General features: G+C 36.3%; 1 protein-coding gene and 1 pseudogene across 12 annotated transcripts in view; one reads left to right on the top strand and one right to left on the bottom strand.

Annotated features, from left to right (window-relative positions):
• Positions 1 to 18,111, bottom strand: part of AKAP9 (A-kinase anchoring protein 9) — a 199,005-nt gene that overhangs the window by 168,190 nt on the left and 12,704 nt on the right. The gene's annotated exons all lie outside the window — the stretch shown is intronic.
• LOC123835591 (small nuclear ribonucleoprotein E-like) lies at positions 13,180 to 13,486 on the top strand (annotated as a pseudogene).

Consider the following 18,111-nt stretch of genomic DNA (forward strand, 5'->3'; position numbering starts at 1 on the left):
TGTAGGTGATTAGATCTCAATAGTGGAGCCCTCATGAATGGGAGTAGTGCCGTTATAAAAGACATCCTGGAAAGTTCCCTCCTTGTTTCTTCCCATGTGAGGATACAATGAGAAGTTGGCAGTCTGCAACCCAGAAGAAAGTTCTCACCAGAACCCAGCCACGCTGGCACCCTGATCTCAGCCTTCAGAACTGTGAGAAATAAATTTCTCTTGTTTATAAACCACCCAGTTTATGGTATTTTGTTAGTACAACCCAAACAGAGACAGCTTCTATTATATAAATAATGCCAAATATGTACCAACACAGATATGAAATTACCATTTCTTTTTTTACCATCTGAATTATAGCTTTTGCTATAGAATTTAAATTTGGGGAAATGTGCATATGATATAATTTTAATATGGGAAGATCATCTTTAAATAATCTAGGTTTGAAAAACAGACAAATATATTAACAATTCACAGAAAAAGAAATGTAAACAGTACTTTAATGTATGGAAAAATGCTGGACCTAGCTCATAATCAGACAAATGCAAATTAAAAATGTACTCAGATACCATTTCAAACATACCAAGTGGGTAAAGCACATCCTCATCAGTGAAAATCTAATAAAGGCGATGTTCAAAGAATGTATTTTATAATTCAAAAGGCATTTATTTTGGCTGTTAGAGGAGATCACCAGCAAACATTTCCAGTTCCCAACCGTTATATATAAAAACAGTATATTTAGCATGATGACTTAGCATTGGTTATAAAGTCTTTGATTAAGCATGCTGCCAATCAATATCTGATTTTCATTTTACTTATAAGGATACTTGTGACCTGAATAGCTCTAAAGAAGCCTAATAATATAAGATATACAACTCACTTGTATAAATGTATTTTTAAGCATGTTATGCTCTATATATTGGTACAAGTAATGATTTCCCAAAATTTGTCCTCATTTCTCGTATGCATGTCTGATTAGTTTTGCAATGCGGAATATTGATTCACATATCAATGAAATTCAAACCTGCCTAGATTGACCAATGGAGTCAATAATAATAATAAAAAAACCGCTTAGGCGTGAAGACATAAAATTGGAAATGGATCACACACTCTATTATCAGCATTGCTGTACTTTTCACGATTGCTTTTCTTCCAATTACCTGTTGTTAATAAAAACATGTATTGGTTTTCAATAAATTTGTTGTGATAATTTCTGTCCCATATATTTTAATCCAAATTATTATAGCAATCATATAGGAGCTCCTAGGAACTAGAGAAAGTAGTGGAAACAACAAATCTATAGAGCCTATATATAGTTTTGATTCCCCCTGTTTAATTTCATGTTTCATCTTCGATAATTTATGGAAGTTGTATCTGCATAATACAACCTAAAGAAGAATTAATGTAATAATCTAGAAGACTTGAACAGAGTAAATGACTGAATCATTCAGCTAATGGCTTCAATTCTCCACTTTTTTTTTTTTTTAACTAAAACTCAAGAGAACTTTTCACATGTTCTGTAGTACAATCCCCATCTTTTGCTTCCTTTCCCTATTTCTCTTTCATCTCTCAAATCAAACCTTTCTAATGTGCCCTTTGGAACTTACCAAGTATAGTCAGCAAAATCCCAAATATCTGAAACCTCTTATCTTTCCTTTCACTTCTTGATCTCCTGAAACTCACTCTCCCTTACTGCACTGCTTTCCCTGCAATCCTCTTAAGTGGGAGCTGTTCTTCCCTAAGACCCTTTGTACTACTGGGGCTAGAGGGGGGGGCGGGGAGCAGGCTTTCATCCCCACAGCTCTACCCAAACTGCTCTTGTTGAGGTCACCAATGGCCAACAGGTTGGCAAATCCACTGTTCAGGTCTGGTTCCTTCTTATTTTTCTGACCTCTAAATGTTGCAGTGCCCAAGGTCAGTCCTCAGATCTTTCCTCTATTTCCACTCACTACTTTGGCGATCTCACTTGGTGCCGCTGCTTAAAATACCACCTATATGCTGCCTACTTATAGTGCCAGCTTGGACTCTCTCTTGAACTCCAACTTCAAATATCTAATTACTTATTTGATAATTCTACTTGAATATGCAATACACATTTAGATATGTCCAAAACCTGCTGTTCCAATAGCTTTCCATCTCCCAGTGAATGGTCACACTACTTTAGGAGTTCCTCAGACCAATAATGTTGGAGTCACTCTTGTCCCATCTTTTTCTCTTATGACTCTTATTCAGTCCAATGTAAATTGTGTTCAAATATACCCATAATCCTGCCACTTGCCCCCACTTCCACAAGTATCACCCTGGTCCAAGCCACCATGATCACTCACCTTGACTTTTGCTCAGGTCATAAAACTAGCATCTCTGTTTCTCCCCTTGCCTCCTCACAGGATATTCTCTACACAGTAGCCAGACTGATCCTTATAAAATATAAGTCACATCATGTCATTCCTCTGCTCAAACCCTTCAATTGCATTCCATATCATTCAGAGTAAAACCCCAAGTCTTCAAAAAGCCTATCAGATATGGTCTCTGATTTCATCTACCCTCTCCGCCTTACTTAATCTGATCCTGTCACTGGTCTTCTTGGTCTTTCTTAAAAAAATCAAGCATTATCTAACTCAGGGTCTTCAAACTTGATACTGCCAATGCCTGAAATGTTCTTTCTGCAGGTAGCCAGACAGCTCACTTTCTAATAACCTTCAGGTCTCTGCACAATTATCATCTTACCAGAGAAGGCCTTTCCTGAACCCCCTGTAAGAATGTCCTCCTCCATTCCTTGCCTGGCTTCATTTATTTTCATAGGACTGCCATCACCTGGTATCAATTACTTTATGTCTCTCTCCCATCTTATGCCAGAAATGTCCCCAAAACAGTGATTTTGTTTACTTTGTTCATCGCTATACTTCCAAAGTCTGGCACATGATGGGTGCTCAATAAGTATTTATTGAAAAAAATGAATATTTTACTTCTCTCTTTCTCTCTCTTTTGCTTTAATATTTACTTAAATATTAACTAAATCTTTCTGTAGTAAAACTACTCACCACTCTTTGATAGTTCTCCAAATCAATTAAGATTCTACTCTAATGATGGTAAATAATCATTTTTGGTATTTCTACCTTAAGCAGTGCTGTCCTACAGAACTTTCCACAGTGACTGAAAAAATATTCTATATCTGCATTAATATGGTAGCCATACAGTTATTGCATGTAGTTACTGCATACTTCAAATGTGGCTAGTGCAACTGATGGACTGAATATTTTTTATTTTAATTTAAATAGCCATGTGTAGCTAGTGGCTATTTTATTGGGTAGTACAGTTTTGGACAATACCATTTTTTAGTATTCCAATTCACATTTCATAATTTTATGTTTTCATTTTTCTTTTTAAAACAATTTCCTTATTTTAATTCAAGATTACTTTTGTTTGCTTCACAATTCTCATTAAAATTTTTTTCACTGGTTTCTTTAAAATTTAAACTTAGATTTACCCTGGAATTTTTTGTGCATTTCAAACAATAACATAAATAAGATAAATATGATAACCAGCACTTTTTAATAAAAATAATGAAACCTAAGTTTCATCGTAAAATTTAAAATTATGAAATTCATTTTAGCAGATGCTGTTTGGCTACTCAAAAGCCATTCCCAACCTGATCCTCCTTTGTAGCCTCCCATGATAGAAGCTAGAAAGACAAGTACTTTCCTAGCCCCCCTTGCAACAAGGACTGGCCATGTGACCAGATATGACCCATGAGATGCAAGTAGACATTTACTAGGAAAGTATCTTAGAAAGTTTTTGGTATTCTGACTAAAAAGGAACAGGCAATGCAATACCACTCAGCAATAAAAGGTCCAATCTCTTAATATATGTAACATAGGAGAATCTCAAAAATATTATGTTGAGTGAAAAAATGCAGATAAGTGTATATATTGTGTGGTTTCATTTTTATGAAATTCAAGAAGGCAAAACTAAGCTTTACTGATAGAAGTATGGTTGCCTCCGGGTTGGTGAGGTAACTGGCTGGAAAGAAGCACGAGGGACCTTTCAAGGGTGACAGAAATATTCTCTGTGTTGATTTATGTGATGATCACATTTATGTATTGGGTATACATTTGTCAACACTCATTGATTGGTATGTTTAAGATAGTTCATTTTCCTACACATAAATTATAGTACAATTTAAAAAAAAGGAAAAAGAAAGCACCAGAGGTGGCTCATGTGTTCTTTGGTCATCACCCTTTCTTCCTGGACATGATTCCTGGAGCTGCCATAGTCATTTCATTTTGCCTGTGCTCAAGAGAGAGAATTGCAGATATTTGCCCTAACTTTGCAAAGCCACTGAACCACTACAATAATTGTTCACCTCTAGACTCCTGATGTCAGAAAAATAAAGTCCTATTTGTTCTACCTACCATAGTTGGGTTAATCAATGAAATGAAAAATACATTTTACTTAGACTTTTGAATGAACCTAGTGATGTAATAATTTCATATTATGTGACTTGTTTACAGTCCACATCTCACCCAATGAGGTTCTACAATGACCCTAAATGGTTTATCATCATAGAAGCATTGACATGAGAAAATAGGCATACCAAGGAAATTTGCCTCATTCAAGGAAATTTACCTCATTACTGATTAAATATTAGTAATGATAAACTAGAATGTACATTTACAAAACTTAAGCACTGGTTTTTAAAATAAATAAGAGAACAAGTAAGAATAAAGAACAAGATGTTACACAACATTCTTCTGTTTTAGAATTTCAGTTTCTAAAAGGGAACAAAACTACAGTTGATAAAATAGGAAGATATTATGCAGGCTGAAAAGGTTCAAACTGCCCACCATAAAAATAATTGTGACAGATAATATTGTTGTTTGTCTCCCAAATACCTATCAGTCATGTTCTAAATGCTTTATGTGCATCATCTCAACATAATTCTAACAACTCTATGAGGAACATATCATCTCTATTTTGGTATGAGGAGATTGAGCTGCAGAGAGGTTAAGCAATTTTCCCAAGGTTGTGGGGCCGATAAAAAGCAGACTCGGGACTTGATCTTGGGTCTTTCAGATGGTAAAATTTAGTATCCTTAACCATGACTATGTTTACTTTCTTCCTGCCACCAAGGACAATGCATCACAATTTTATTAGGTTTCAAGCAGAATATTTTTATTTTTATTTTTTGTCTAACTCATATATGAAAAGGACCATGACAATTTCTGATCCTCATTAGGGTGTTCTTATAACTATAAATTCAAAAACTGATTTCCTTCTAAAAATTAAAAGGCAATCTTACTTTGAACTAAAGAAAGATATTGTGGCTATTAATCATGGTTGTTGTAGACCACATGCAATTCTGACACATTCCATAATCTGTCCTCATTTTAACATTTATATGATGGTAAAACTTTGCATAAGATATTAAAATAATGATCAGTTATAATCTGTTAAGAAGAATAATTACAACGTCTCAAAGAATTGGAAAGATAATGATATGTAATGACTACAGTGAAACTTTCTAAAGGTGACTAGAATATTTTCAGTTTTGCAATTTCATCTTTGTAACCTTTAAAAGGCAGTAGTGGCAATAATTGCAAAACCATCCATTAAAACTGGTCAGTGATAAAATGGTTTCAAAATATTAAATAACCTTCTTCCAAATAAGGAAAAAAATCAATGACTTTTGAGAAAACATTTAATAAAATCATATAAATAGGGACTAGCATCTCCCCCTCACCCACACAGTTGTTGAAAGCATCTGGAAAATCCTCACAAAAATAGTTTAACTGATTATACTTCTTGGTCGAGTCATGAAGATTTACTATCATGCTAAGCTCCTTCAATCTCAGAAAACAGAAACAGCATTTACAATCTGCTTTTCTGCAGGGTTGGAGAATGTGAAGAGATGAAATAAAGAACTGCTGTTCTGTGAAATTATTTTTAATTTCTTATATCATAAATATAGGTGCATAATTAGTGGTCAAGCCTCAATTATCTACTTCATATAAACATCCAAGTTTTTTAACTCTCATACTTGTCCACACTGAACCTCCAGCAATTTGTCAATTACAGTTCAGCTTTTCTGCTCTCAGCACTGGTTTCTCCAGCCAGTTCCATCCCTGAGTCTTTGCTCTAGTCATGACTTCCCTGTATTTACTCATCTCTCCAGTCTTGGGAGAAGTTACCTGCCCTATGTCCTCCCCTCTCACGGATGAAAGAAGAATTGTTGATTTTCTCAGCCTGTTCAGCTTTTCACTTGTTAGAACAGACTTCCAAGCTCCCATGATGTAGAGAGCTGGATACCAGAAGTCCTATCTAGAAATTCTGAATTAGAGAGGTCCTGAACCTATAGACACCAGGAATAACTGAGGTTAGGAGTGAAGAGCCCAATTGATACAAGATTTAGCAAACCTCTCTGCCCCCATTTCCCTTCTTGGTTTCCAGAATTTTGGAGGCTAGACATATACTTCCATATGGGATTTGCAAAAATCCTGAGGAAATGGATAAATCCAAGGGAAAGTAATTGGAGGCTCTCTAAGTCAATAGCCCTGTCAAATCTCCCTTAGAGGAGCCCACTCATCAATAAGCCCTGGCCAATATATATACACATACAAACAATCAAGAATTACCAGATACTTGAAGTAAACTGTTAACATTTAAAATGGAAGCCAAAATAAACAAGGAACTTAGAGAAAACAGCAAGAGTATAGAGAGTGAAAAAAAAATTTTAAGAGACAGTATACAGAGGGGAAAAAATTTTTAAGCACATGTAATGAATATCCCCAGAGAGAAAGAGACGGTATTGTTTGTGTACATGAGGCAAAAATAGAAGGCTATAAAAAAGTAATATTTAGTGACTAAGAATAAGCTCTTGGAAAATAAAAAGAATGGTGAAAATGAAATTTTCAATAGAAGAGTTGGAAACTGATCTTTAGAAAATTTCTCAGAAAACAAGTCAGAGAAGGAGATACATGAGAAAAAATAAGAAAATAAGAGGTCTAACATCCAACTAGTAGGAATTTTAGAAAGTGATAACAGAGAAAATGGAGGAGATAGATATGAAAAAAAAAGATACAAGAGAACTGATTCTCAGAAAGAAAGAGTATGACATTCTACTTTGAAAGAGCCCACAGATTGCCTAGCATAATGTATGCAAGTACTCGACCAGGGCAGTCACTGAGAAATTCTAGAACTCTGGGGATAAAGAGATCTTGTATCCTCATCTCCCTTGCCCTTCTTCCTTCTTTGCCCTTGCTTGAGAAAGCCACAACTCTGGTTAAATCCAACTCTAAGCTCACTCTTTGTACCCAACCCTCCTCAATAAGACTACAGAAAAACCGTGCTGAATGGTTTTGCTTTAAATTAATGACCCTAACCCCTAGTGGGCTCTCAATGCTACATTACTCATGATATATTTCCATGATTCATTCTCTTACTGACTACTTCATGCCATCTCCTCTCTTATTGAACTCCAATCCTCTTCCAGCATCCTCACTTTCAGCTAACAACCTCCCCTTTCTTTTGCTGAGAAAAATTTGGAAACAATTAAAAGAAAGGTCTTCCACATACACATACCACTACAACATCCTCCTACCTGCATCATGAGATCAGTGTTCTACTTACTCTCATTAGTTTTGATGACCTCTCTAAGCAACCTTCTCTTTGCATTAGATTTTTGTCCTTCCTTACCTACTCAAGGAGATTGCTCTAGCCATTCTTCCCTTTCTCTCCTGAATCATCAAATTTTCTCCTTCTACAGCATCATTTTTCATTAGAATACAGTCTTTCTCTTTCTATGTGTATATACAAAACCGACCTTCTCTTAACTTTACTTCTCCAGCCATTGCTCTATTTTTTTCCTTCTCTATTCTCTATTATTTCCTTCTCAACACTCCCACTATCTCCCGTTTCTCTCTGCCTACTTCTCTTGGGCCCACTCTAACCTCTTTTTCATTTCTATTATGCCATTGAAACTCTCTTCCAGAAGTTTCTGATGATCTCCAGGATGAGAAGTCTAAGATCAACTCCTGGGCCTCATCTTCTTTGATCTACCAACAGGATTTGACACACACATGATCACTCTCTCCTCCTTGGGATACTTCTTCACTTGACTTGCAGGGATGTATGACATTCACCTAGTTTTCCTCTTAACTTTCTGACTGCTCCTTCTCTGTCTTTTCTACCAATTCCTTTTCATCTCAACCCCCACCTGTTGGAGTGCCTCAGAGCTCAGTCCTTGACTTTTGTATCAACTAAGTGCAAAGTGATCCCTAAGTGATCTCATCCAGGCACATGACTTTAAATACCATCAGTATACTGAAGATTCTTATGTTTACATCTCAGCTTGGATTTCTCCCCAAGACTCTCTATTTGCTATCTTCACTTGGTATCTCAAATTCAATATGACCAAAACTGAGCTACTGATATATACCCTCCAATCTGTTCCTCCCACAGGCTTTCCTACCTCACTTAAGGGCAACTCCTTTTTTCTAGTTTTGCAGTTAAAAACGTTAGAGTCATGCTTGACTCCTCTCTTTCACATTCCACATCTCATAAGTCAGCAAATACTGTTAGCTCTACATTTAAAATATACCCAGGATTTGACCATTTTTTATATCTCTACTACTACTGCTCTATTCTAGTCCAAGCCACTACTACTTCTCATCTGAATTACTGCAATAGCATTCTAAGTGCTTGTCCTACTCTGCCCTTAGGCCATTATTTACCCAGCTACGGAAAGTCAGAGCAGTCACATTTCTGCTCAGAACTCTCCAACAGCATATAATTTTTTTTGGAATAAAAAGCTAAGTTCTTGAGTTAATACCTATTCTTTTCAAATTATTCCAAAAAATAGAAAAGGAATGAAAACTTCCAAATTCATTCTATGAGGCCAGCATTACCCTGATACCAAAACCACATAAAGACACCAATAAAAAAGAAAACTACAGGCCAATGTCCCTGAGGAACATAGATGCAAAAATTCTCAATAAAATACTAGCAAACTGAATCCAACAATACATTAAAAAAACAAGTGGGATTGGGGCGCCTGGGTGGCTCAGTTGGTTAAGTGACTGCCTTCGGCTCAGGTCATGATCCTGGAGTCCCAAGATCGAGTCCCGCATCGGGCTCCCTGCTCGGTGGGGGGTCTGCTTCTCCCTCTGACCCTCCCCCATCTCATGCTCTCTCTATCTCATTCTCTCTCTCTCAAATAAATAAATAAAATCTTTAAAAACAAACAAACAAACAAACAAACAAAAAAAACAAGTGGGATTTATTCAAGTTCAAGTGGGATTTATTCCTAGATTGTGAAAGTGGTTTAATATTCACAAATCAGGGCGCCTGGGTGGCTCAGTTGGTTAAGCGACTGTCTTTGGCTCAGGTCATGATCCTGGAGTCCCGGGATCGAGTCCTGCATCGGGCTCCCTGCTCAGCGGGGAGTCTGCTTCTCCCTCTAACCCTCCTCCCTCTCATGCTCTCTGTCTCTCGTTCTCTCTCTCTCAAATAAATAAATAAAATCTTAAAAAAAAATATTCACAAATCAATCAATGTGATACACCACATTAATAAAAGAAAGGATAAGAACCATATAATCATTTCAACAGACAGAGAAAAAGCAAATGATGAAGTTCAACATCCATTCATGATAAAAACCCTCAACAAAGTAGACTTAGTGGGAACATACCTCAACATAATAAAAGCCATACATGAAACCCACAGCTAATACCATCCTCACTGGGGAAAAAACCGAGAACTTTTTCTCTATGGTTAGGAATAAGAGAAGGATGTCCACTCTCACTACTTTTATTCAACATAGTACTGGAAGTCCTAGCCACAGCAATCAGACAACAAAAGAAATAAAAGGCATCCAAATTGGCAAGGAAGAAGTAAAACTTTCACTATTTGCAGATGACATGATACTATACACAGAAAACCTGAAAGACTCCACTGAAAAAATGCTAGAATTGAAACACAAATTCAGTAAAGTCACAGGATACAAAATAAACATATAGAAATCTGTTGCATTTCTATATACCAATAATGAAGCAGCAGAAAGAGAAATTAAGGAATCAATCCCATTCACAATTCTACCAAAAACAATAAGATACCTAGGAATAAACCTAACCAAATGGGTGAAAGACCTGTACTCTAAAAACTATAAAATACTGATGAAAGAAATTGAAGATGACACAAAGAAATGGAAAGACAATCTGTGCTCATGGATTGGAAAAACAAATATTGTTAAAATGTCTATATTACCTTAAGCAATCTACACATTTAATGTAATTCCTTTTAAAATACCAACAACATTTTTCACAGAGCTAGAACAAACAACCCTAAAATTTGTATGGAACCACAAAAGACCCTGAATAGCCAAAGCAACCTTGAAAAAGAAAAACAAAGCTGAAGGCATCACAATTTCGACTTCAAGTTATATTACAAAGCTGTAGTAATCAAACAGTATGGTTCTGGCACAAAAATAGACACATAGATCAATAGAAGAGAATAGAAAACCCAGAAATGAACCCACAGTTATATAGTCAATTAATCTTTGACAAAGGAGGAAGAATATCCAATGGGAAAGAGAATGTCTCTTCAACAAATGGTTTTAAGATAACTGGACAACAACATAAAAAAAAAAGAAATTGGACCACTTTCTTAGACCATACACAAAAATAAATTCAAAAAGGATGAAAGACCTAAATGTGAGATAGGAGTCCATCAAAATCCTAGAGGAGAACACAGGCAGCAGCCTCTGTGACCTTGGCCACAGCAACATCTTACTAGACACATCTCTGGAGGCCAGGGAAACAAAGGCAAAAATGAACTATTGGGACTTCATCAAGATAAAAAGCTTTTGCACAGCTTAGGAAACAGTCGACAAAACCAAAAGACAACCGACAGAATGGGAGAAGATAATTGCAAATGTCTTATCAGATAAAGGGCTAGTATCCAAAATCTATAAAGAACTTATCAAACTCAACATCCAAAGAACAAATAATCCAATCAAGAAATGAACAGAAGACATGAACAGACATTTCTCCAAAGAAGACATATAAATGGCCAACAGACACATGAAAAAAAATGTTCAACATCACTTGGCATCAGGGAAATAAAAATCAAAGCCACAGTGAGATACCACCTCACATTGGTCAGAATGGCTAAAATTAACAAGTCAGGAAACAACAAATGTTGGTGAGGATGCCAAGAAAGAGGAACCTTCTTACATTGCTGGTGGGAATGCAAGCTGGTGCAGCCACTCTGGAAAACAGTATGGAGGTTCCTCAAAAAAGTTGAAAATACAGCTCCCCAGTGACCCAGTAATTGCACTACTAGTTATCTATCCCAAAGATACAAATGTAGTGATCCGAAGGGGCACCTGCACCCCAATGTTTATAGCAGCAATGTCCACAATACCCAAACTATGGAAAGAGCCCAGATGTCCATGGACAGATAAATGGATAAAGAAGACATAGCATATATATATATATATATATACACATATATACACAATGGAATACTACTCAGCCATCAAAAAATGAAATCTTGCCATTTGCATCGATGTGGATAGAACTAGAGGGTATTATGCTAAGCGAAATAAGTCAATCAGAGAAAGACAATTATATGATCTCAGTCATATGTGGAATTTAAGAAACAAAACAGGATTAAAAGGGAAGAGAGGAAAAATTAAACGACAAAATCAGAGAGGGAGACAAATCATAAGAGACTCTTACTCAGGGCGCCTGGGTGGCTCAGGTGGTTAAGCGACTGCCTTCGGCTCAGGTCATGATCCCGGAGTCCCTGGATTGAGTCCTGCATCGGGCTCCGTGCTTGGCGGGGGGTCTGCTTCTCCCTCTGACCATCCCCCCTCTCATGTGCTCTCTCTCATTCTCTCTCTCACAAATAAATAAATAAAATCTTTTAAAAAAAAAGAAGAGACTCTTACTCACAGGAAACAAACTGAGGGTTTCTGGAGGGGAGGGGAGTGGGGGAGATGGGGTAACTGGGTGATTAAGGAGGGCATGTAATGTAATGAGCACTGGGTATTATATAAGACTGATGAATCACTGACCTCTACCTCTCAAACTAATAATACATTGTATGTTAATTGAATTTAAATTTAAAAAATTGTTTTAAAAGGTGCTATCAATGATAACTACACTAAAATGAGAAAAAAAAAACCCCAAGAAATAGAAGACATAGGCTACAGGAAATAATAGATTCAACACAAGGGGAGAGACAAAGGAAAAAAATAGGATAATACTTAGTAAAATTCTAGGCTCTCACCATGCAGAATGTCTGGAGAGGGATCTACCAGACAGAGGCAGAATGAGCTTGACTCCAGGAGATCAAACCAGAACCTGGTTTGTTGCTCATAAAGCTCACCTGGTATGTTGGCTTATAAGGAAAGGACTTCTGTACTTTTGAAGAGTTCATGAAACAATTATAACAGGAAATATAAAACTAAACACTATGTGGCTTAGTTATGAACAATATTTGTATAGTAATACGTAAAATAATGGTCAAATGATTTGACCAAAAATTGAAGATGCATAAAAAGGAATGGCTCAATCAGTTGATCTCAAGGTTGTGAGTTCGAGCCCCATGCTGGGTGGAAAAATTACTTAAAAATAAAATCTTGGGGCGCCTGGGTGGCTCAGTTGGTTGGGCGACTGCCTTTGGCTCAGGTCACGATCCTGGAGTCCCGGGATCGAGTTCCGCATCAGGCTTCCTGCTTGGCAGGGAGTCTGCTTCTCCCCCTGACCCTCCTCCCTCTCATGCTCTCTGTCTCTCATTCTCTGTCTCGCAAATAAATAAAATCTTAAATAAATAAATAAATAAATAAATAAAAAATAAAATCTTGTTTCTGTTCTTTTTTAAAAAAGGAATGTGGGTAAGTAACATACAGGAACTGAATCCAGATTTTTCATAATAAAAAGGTTATATATAAACACCTAAAATGGAATGAAACAGTATAAGCATATTATTTAGAATTATGAATAGAAATAATTAAAGAAAGAGATCAAAGAGTTGAAAGAAGTTGCCTGTGAGCCTGGCTTAAGAGAGACAGAACAAAACAGGACCCTCAAAGTCTACTAGTCTTCATTTAAGCCTTGTAGTAGTATTTGACTTTTTAGGTTATATAAATGCAATTTCAATACAAGTAAAGAATTAAGGTCGGCTTCCACCATGGCGTACCATGGCCAGGGCCAAAAAGTGCAGAAGGTGATGGTTCAGCCCATCAACCTCATCTTCAGATACTTCCAAAATAGATCTTGAATTCAGGTGTGGCTTTAGGAGCAAGTGAACATGCGAATAGAGGGCTTTATCAATGGTCTTGATGAGTACATGAACCTCGTATTAGATGATGCCGAAGAGATTCATTCTAAAACAAAGTCAAGAAAACAACTGGGTCAGATCATGCTAAAAGGAGGTAATATTACCCTGCTCCAAAGTGTCTCCAACTAGAAATGATCAAGGAAGTGAGAAATTCTTGAAAAGGTAGTTTGTTTTTTTAGATGTCCTTTGTTGGGAGTGTAGTTCTAAAACATTGTTTTGATTACCTTTACTAAGTTATTACCAGAGGATAATAAATGCTGTGAGATTGTTTTTATTAAAAAAAAAAAAAAGAACTGGGCACCTGGGTGGCTCAGTTGGTTAAGCGACTGCCTTTGGCTCAGGTCATGATCCTGGAGTCCCTGGATCGAGTCCCACATCGGGCTCCCTGCTCGGCGGGGAGCCTGCTTCTCCCTCTGACCCTCCCCCCTCTCATGTGCTCTCTCTCTCTCTCATTCTCTCTGTCTCAAATAAATAAATAAAAAATCTTTAAAAAAAAAAAAGAACTAAAATTTAAGAAGTTCAAATAAAATGAAAAAATAGTATTATAGAAATGTCATTTAGAGTTATGGAGGTAATAAAAAGAACTGACTACAAATAGGTAAAAGACAGGGGCACCTGACTGGCTCAGTCAGTAGAGCACGTGACTCTCGAATTTGGGGTTGTAAATTTAAGGCCCATGTTGGGTGCAGAGATTTAAAAAATGGTAAAAGACAATGGTTACCACTGAAAAGTTGGATTGGGGGCTGACTTGTTATGACCATAAGCTTGATTGCTTTTACAACAAAAATAAATAAAACCATACAATACATCATTAGTTTTTGATGTGGTGACTGGTGACTAACATAACATGAGAAAATAAAAAAAAAAAAAACGAAAAAAAACCACCAAAAACCAAACCACAGTATGGGTTGGTCCATCAGGTATCTGTGAGAACAGGGTAATACTCAATAGCAATTGTGAATTAGCCTGTTTTTATTAAGGTCACTTATGCAAACAAAAAGAAACTACTGCTATTTTGAGAAAATGGACATGTTTCCTCTTTAATGTGATGATGTTACAGTGATTTGTTATTTTAAAAACCCAATCTAGTATCTTAATATAAAGGAAAGGTGCATGTTGGTTTTAATAGGAGTTACCCAAGTACTAAATTTCAAATTCAAAATTGTCCACTTGAATCAGAATGACCTTCCTAGAAGAATTAATCCTCTTGGGATTTTGTTCTAATCTTATTTTAGGAGCAGATTTTCTCTAATACCAAGTGGAGTTATTTGAGTTGTGACACAGAAATAGCAACGAAACAGTAATGATAAGTATTCGATCAGAACTTTGTGCACCATGGGGGGCTGCATGGAACCCACTCATTAATTACATTGAGTTTACCCAGGGGAAACTGTTTTTATTTTTTAAGATACTTAGACAAAAATTTCACAACATCCCTCAATAACTCATATGTTTTAAAATTTTCTTTTAAAATGTTTTTATTACATATTTTAATACATACTGAAAATAGTAACACATGCATAAGAGATATAATGTGGTGATATAATGAGCAACAGTCAACCCACCACTCAATATAAGAACTGGAACACTAGCAATGCTATAGTAGTAACCCCCTAGATGCTCCTTTCCCCATCCCATCCTCATTGTTAAAATACCTTTCTCTAGGGCACCTGGGTGGCTCAGTCGTTAAGCGTCTGCCGTCGGCTCAGGTCATGATCCCAGGGTCCTGGGATGGAGCCCCGCATTGGGCTCCCTGCTCTGCGGGAAGCCTGCTTCTCCCTCTCCCTCTCCCTCTCCCCCTGCTTGTGTTCCCTCTCTCGCTGTGTCTCTCTCTGTCAAATAAATAAATAAAATCTTTAAAAATAAAATAAAATAAAATACCTTTCTCTATAACTAACTTCAATACTTCCTGTTATGATTTAAATTAATTTCCTCTGGCTCTGTTCTCTGGAGATGAATTATCTATGAAACATCTTTGCTTTCACTTACAAAATAAATGAGCATGGGATTTAGAGTTGATAGATCTGGTTTCAAGTTCAGCTCTGACATAACCTTACTAACTGTGTAACTGTAGACAAGTTATCTAACTCTTCTGAGCCACAATTTCCTCATTTGTAAAGCATTCATTACGTATATCTATTTTATAGAAAATAAATCATTATGATCTTATCTTAGAATCTTTTTGCAAAGTGTGAAAAAAAGTAATCACATGTCTGGCTAACTTCTTCATTTGGTAATCTTTGTTTCAAAAACAATTAAACATAATTTAAAAAGAAATAATTCATCCTGTTTTTTTCTGGATATTTTAATAACTGAATCCAATCCATTCCAATCCAATCAATGGATGATTTTTGGTTGGCTCTGCAGATACTGGTTGTCAAGGTGCCTAATGTCCTGTTTCTTAATGAATTCAATGACTTTCAAAAGACTAACATAAAGATGAAGAAAACAGCAGAAATTGCACATGAGAAATTCATTGGATATTAATTAAGTCTAGATCTTGTGGTTAGCTGGGACAGCATCATAGATACACAGAAAAAGGGGCAATGACTTGAGAAACATTATATTTTCATCATTCATTTTTTAAAATCATTTTTCTGCTTTAAGAAATAATGTAACCAGCTGTTAAAATAAAGCAGTCCAGAATGTTACCAGTTAGCCTGTCACCATGGTAGCAGCATCTGGGGAACATGTAAAATACATTATTTTAGAAATCCTGAGGTTGACTCCTACATTTGTATGAGCAGACTTGTTTATCTGAAGAGATAACAAATCCATTCTCTTTATACTTCTGAATTGCATGAAATGGTATCTTCTCAAGAGAAGATAACTAGTGTGTGAAATTCCAGGCCTAAGATGGCCAACATCAAATAGTTGCAGAAGTGAAATCAGTGCCAAAAAGACAATAGTATAAAGAATTGACCCTTTATACTTAAAACTACTTAATGTTTAGTATCACAATGATGCTGATGCTAGAAATGGTGACAGTAACAGTGCTGATGATGAAAAGGCAATTGTGAGAGAATCAGGACAGAAGATTTAATATTAGTGTTAAATACAATCATTTTAGTACACTTTTGCCCATTCTTTCTTTTTAAAAGATTTTTATTTATTTATTTGACAGAGGAGACTGTGAGAGAGGGAACACAAGCAAGGGGAGTGGGAGAGGGAAAAGCAGGCGGAGCAGGGAGCCCAATGTTGGGCTAGATCCCAGGACCTGGGATCATGACCTGAGCTGAAGGCAGGCACTTAACGACTGAGCCACCCAGGCTCCCCAGTACATTTCTGCCCATTCTTCTTAAAGAGCAGTGCTACTTCATTGTCATGTGATGTGCATCCTAATTGTAGTCCTAAGTGGTGACTAATATGTTGTGTTGAAATACATGACAGAGTTACATAATTAGGTTAATTTTAAAGGACTCTTATGAAGAAGTGTTTTTGCCACCTTGTTTTCACTGTCATCTGAGGATAGAGCTACAATTACAGCATTTGTGTGAAATATGAAATATCCAGTGAAGTGACAGTTTGTTCCTTACTTGATGCCAAAAGACAGGTTTGACTGATTTTATGTTTCATTGACTTGGCTAGTTGTTTGACCAAATTGTTTTCTTTGGTATTTTTTTTTTAAAGAGTATTTAAAAAAAATTTTTTTTTTAAGATTTTATTTATTGAGAGAGAGAATGAGATAGAGAGAGCACGAGAGGGAGGAGGGTCAGAGGGAGAAGCAGATTCCCTGCCGAGCAGGGAGCCCGATGTGGGACTCGATCCTGGGACTCCAGGATCATGACCTGAGCCGAAGGCAGCTGCCCAACCAACTGAGCCACCCAGGCGCCCTCTTTGGTATTTTTTAGACACAATTTAAATGGGATAACCAGCTGTGTCGAATTTTGTCTTTAAAACTGCTTGTTCAGCTACTTCTATAATGAGGTTTCAACATGAGGTTGCCCACTGAACTATCTGTCCCAATCCCTGTAATATTATCAGAAAAATACATGCAGTGGTATTTTCAACAATGAGGTTGCCCACTGAACTATCTGGCCCAATCCCTGTAATATTATCAGAAAAATACACGCAGTGGTATTAACTTTCAGTTAAGCATGAATTTTGAATGACAAAATAAACTTTGGATGACAAAAAGATGGTTGAGAATTCTTGAGACTCTTTTCTTAATAAAGGTGACTTGAATTTTTTTTAATTTTTTAAATTATAATTCATATTATTGCTATGAAATTTTATAGGACAGATTGCTCTAATCATAATTCATCAATTCTTCATAAAAATACATTTTTACCTATTTACATCACAAAAATTTAGAAGTGACAATCTGAGCTGGTGCCAATGCATACTTAGTCTCTTTCTTATGGAACAATTACCTGGTACTCATAGGAACCTCACCAAGGGAGAAGAGTTTTTATATTCATATTCCATAAGGCTCCTACCTCCAAAAGTATGCACTTAGATTTTTCTGTACCATTTCTACTATTTTTATAAGTTTATAAAACTTTTTTCACTTTATGAATAATACAGTATTTGGTCTTTTGGTCAAGAAGTTTTATAGCACAACTAAATATATCTAACAAGGGCTTTTTTTCCCTCCAAATTATTTTAAGATGTACTTCCAGAATAACTGTTAGTAAATTTGAGGGCTAATTTGTGTCTTAGAACATTGTGATACCTATTATTACAATATAGATTTTTAAAAAGTCACAGTCCAATTGTCTATTTGTGTTATATATCATGACAGTTTTGTATATTCCATACAATATTTCCTCTTTTGTTATC

Source organism: Mirounga angustirostris, unplaced genomic scaffold (assembly GCF_029215605.1).
Source record: "Mirounga angustirostris isolate CCGP_5_RB_7025 unplaced genomic scaffold, mMirAng1.0.hap1 SCAF_12, whole genome shotgun sequence".
Lineage (NCBI taxonomy): Eukaryota > Metazoa > Chordata > Mammalia > Carnivora > Phocidae > Mirounga > Mirounga angustirostris.